A 3,414-nucleotide genomic window follows, 5' to 3' on the forward strand; every position below is an offset into this window, starting at 1 on the left:
GGCAATGGCACAGGCAGGGGACGAGCACGGCCGCGCCGCTGGGGGGGGACACGGGGACCGGGATCACCCTTTCAGTGGGACAGGATGCAGGGACCAGGATCACCCTGTCTCTGGGATGGGACACAGGGGCCAGGATCACCTTGTCACTGGGATGGGACAGAGGGGTCACTCTGTCACTGGGGTGGGATGCAGGGCTCACTCTCTCACTGGGGTGGGATGCAGGGATCACTCTCTCACTGGGATGGGACACAGGGACCCCTCTGTCACTGGGGTGGGATGTAGGGATCACTCTGTCACTGGGGTGGGATGCAGGGCTCACTCTGTCACTGGGGTGGGACACAGGGATCACTCTGTCACTGGAGTGAGGTGCAGGGATCACTCTGTCACTGGGATGTGATTCAGGGGTCACTCTCTCACTGGGATTAGGTGCAGGGACCACTGTCACTGGGGTGGGACACAGGGACCAGGATCACCTTGTCACTGGGATGGGACAGAGGGGTCACTCTGTCACTGGGGTGGGACAGAGGGGTCACTCTCTCACTGGGATGGGACACAGGGATCACTCTGTCACTGGGGTGGGATGCAGGGGTCACTCTGTCACTGGGGTGGGACACAGAAATCAGCTCCACCCTGTCGCTGGGTTGGGATGCACACTGGCATGCCAGGAGCTTTGCCAGGAGGAGAACAGCTTCTCCCATCCTGCACCTACAGCACCTTTGTGTCCTGGGGTGGTGCTGGAGCTGGGACTTGCCCTGATGCTCCCTGGATCCCCAGGTTTGGGCAGCCTCAAGAGGTTTCCCTTGGGAGGGATCTGCTTCCTCCTCCTCCTCCTCCTCCTCCTCCTGCTCCCATCCACGGCTCTGCAGGATCCTGTCCCAGCCCCTGTGTGACTTGCCGTGGCACCGTGCCCGAGGAAAGCTGCAAACCCGACCCTCGGCTGCCAAAACAGCGTCAGAAAAATCAGGAAATCAGGTGCAAATGGCGAGAGGAGATTAACGGGAGAGGAGCGCTTGAATCAGGGGCCATTAACAGATTAAATCATTACACGGAGTCAGATCAGCGCACAAATAGTATGAATAATAAACGTGGCTCGGGGGCAGCAGCTCCGGCTTCCCGTTTGTCTCAGCCAGGAGGGGAGGGCTGGCGACTGCCACCCCCCATGAGAGGCAGGGACAGAGGACACTCGGGAGAGCTCCGGGGTTGGGGACAGCGACACCAGATGTGCCACTGTGACCCTGCCCCATCCTGCGGGGCCCTTTTGGGGCCCACCAGCACCCTGCTCACCCCAATGAGGTCTTGCAGCCCCACAGCCCTGCAGGGACCACCCTGAGCCCCTCTCCCATCCATCCTTCCCTCCTCCTCCCAATCTCCTTCCCAGCTGTGTTTCCTTCCCCTCTGGAGAAGGGGAGCAGCCACGTCCCTGCTCTGCTCCAAAAGGTTCAAAGGCACTGCAGGCACGTCGCTAAAAGGCTCCAAACAATGGGAAAATGTATTTTCTCCCCAACTTAATTTCATTCCCATCACCAAAAACCCCGAGGAGCTGGAAACAAAACCTGAGCAGCCTCTGCACGGGCATGGAGAGGGGGCTGAGCCCTCCCTGGGCTGCCACAGGGTTCATTCACATCTCAGCACCGTCACATTGATTCTGCTGGAGAATCCTTTCTTCCCTAAATTCCTGCTTGCCCAGGAAGGCTGGGGAAAGTCTGAGCCGCTGCGACAACACCTGGGAACAAGAATTATTATGTGGTGTGACAAGGTTTGATGAATTCCTGTGTGCCTGGGGGAAGGGACTAAGTAGGTGAATGAAGTGCGAATATTCTCGGTGACGATCGATAGCCTCGATTGAGCCATCTGGCAGATGTGACATTTGGGTTTCACTCCTTGGACAGACTCACTGGATTGATGGCCTGGGAGCAGCAGGGAGTGAGGGCTGCAAGTGGCTGGCACAGCCTGGGCACGGGGCTGGGGTGGGGTGATGGCTTGGGGTCATTGGTTGGGGTTATGGAGATGGGAGTGGGTTTGGGATGGTGGGTTTGGGGTGGTGGATTTGGGATGGTGGGTTTGGGATGATGGATTTGGGATGGTGGATTGGGGATGATGGGTTTGGGGTCATTGGTTGGGGTTATGGAGATGGGGGTGGGTTTGGGATGGTGGGTTTGGGGTGGTGGGTTTGAGGTGGTGGGTTTGGGATGGTGGATTGGGGATGATGGGTTTGGGGTCACTGGTTGGGGTTGTGGAGATGGGGTGGTGGATTGGGGATGGTGGATTGGGGATGATGGGTTTGGGGTCATTGGTTGGGGTTATGGAGATGGGGGTGGGTTTGGGGTGGTGGATTGGGGATGGTGGGCTTGGGAAGATGGATTGGGGTCATGGGTTGGAGTTATGGAGCTGGGATGATGGGTTGGGATGAAGAATTGGGGTCATGGGTTGGGGTTATGGAGTTCAGGTGGTGGATTGGGGATGATGGGTTGGGGTAATGGAGCTGGAGTGACAGATCTGGGGTGCCGTGTTGGGGTGTTGGGGATTTGGGGGTGATGGGTTGGGGTGATGGTTTGGGGAGCTGGAGCTGATGCCACAGCCCTTGCAGGGAGCTCTTTTCCAGGGTGAGGGTGGTGCCTGGGCCACACTGTGGAATTGCTGAAAGGGGAAAGAGGAATGGGGAACGGGGGCACCCCACAACCCCAGCCTGTGGTGCTGGGAGCCCTTTCCCACCAGATCCCGCCCTGCCACTCCCAAGGATCCCCCCAGGAGCCCTGGCTGTCACTGTCTCAGTGCCCTCCAGCCCCGAGAGAGCCCCCATCCCATCCTCCCATCCCCGTGGCTCCAGGATTCCCGTCACATCCCGAGCCCCGAGCTGCTGCCTCATGCCCGGCACGGCCATTTGTTTGTGCTGCTTTCAGGCAGACTGATGGCTTTAATGGCACATAATCATTTTTCAGGAGTCATTTGATGCCACTAATCATGGCTGTGATCCGGCACGCCGGGATGTGTAATGACAACGCTGAACAGGAAAAATGGCACTCGGATCCCGCGCTCTTCCCGCTCTAATCTATATTTTACCACATCTTTCTACCTAATGATACTTATAACTGTTAATAAATGACTACTTAGGCACTTTTTTTTTTAATAAATTTTTTTTTTTTTTTTGGTGGCAGTGGGCGATAAAATCATTCTGGATTAAAATATCAGAATGGGAAAAGGAAGTGGAAGGTCAAGTGTTTGCCTGGTCATTGGAAGGAGTTCATGTGGTGGGAAGTTTGGAGAGGCTTTCGCTGCTCAGAACTTTACGGCCTCTGGGTTAAAATAACAACTGTTAAAAAAAGGAAAAAAAAGGTAAAAGAAACCATTTTTAAATGATATTTCCTCACTGCAGGAAGAGGATCCTCCTGGCGCAGTGCCCAACATCTTCAGGAT

At 56.1% G+C, this 3,414-nt stretch overlaps 1 long non-coding RNA gene across 1 annotated transcript; it reads left to right on the forward strand.

The window, feature by feature from the left end:
- Window positions 1-568: 568 nt before the first annotated feature.
- LOC136566722 (uncharacterized) lies at window positions 569-3,117 on the forward strand. Its single transcript, XR_010785062.1, has 2 exons — window positions 569-1,756; window positions 2,940-3,117. It is a non-coding gene; the product is annotated as an uncharacterized lncRNA (long non-coding RNA).
- The last annotated feature ends 297 nt before the right edge of the window (window positions 3,118-3,414 follow it).

This window comes from Molothrus aeneus, chromosome 26 (genome assembly GCF_037042795.1).
Source record: "Molothrus aeneus isolate 106 chromosome 26, BPBGC_Maene_1.0, whole genome shotgun sequence".
In the NCBI taxonomy this organism is placed as follows: Eukaryota; Metazoa; Chordata; class Aves; order Passeriformes; family Icteridae; genus Molothrus; species Molothrus aeneus.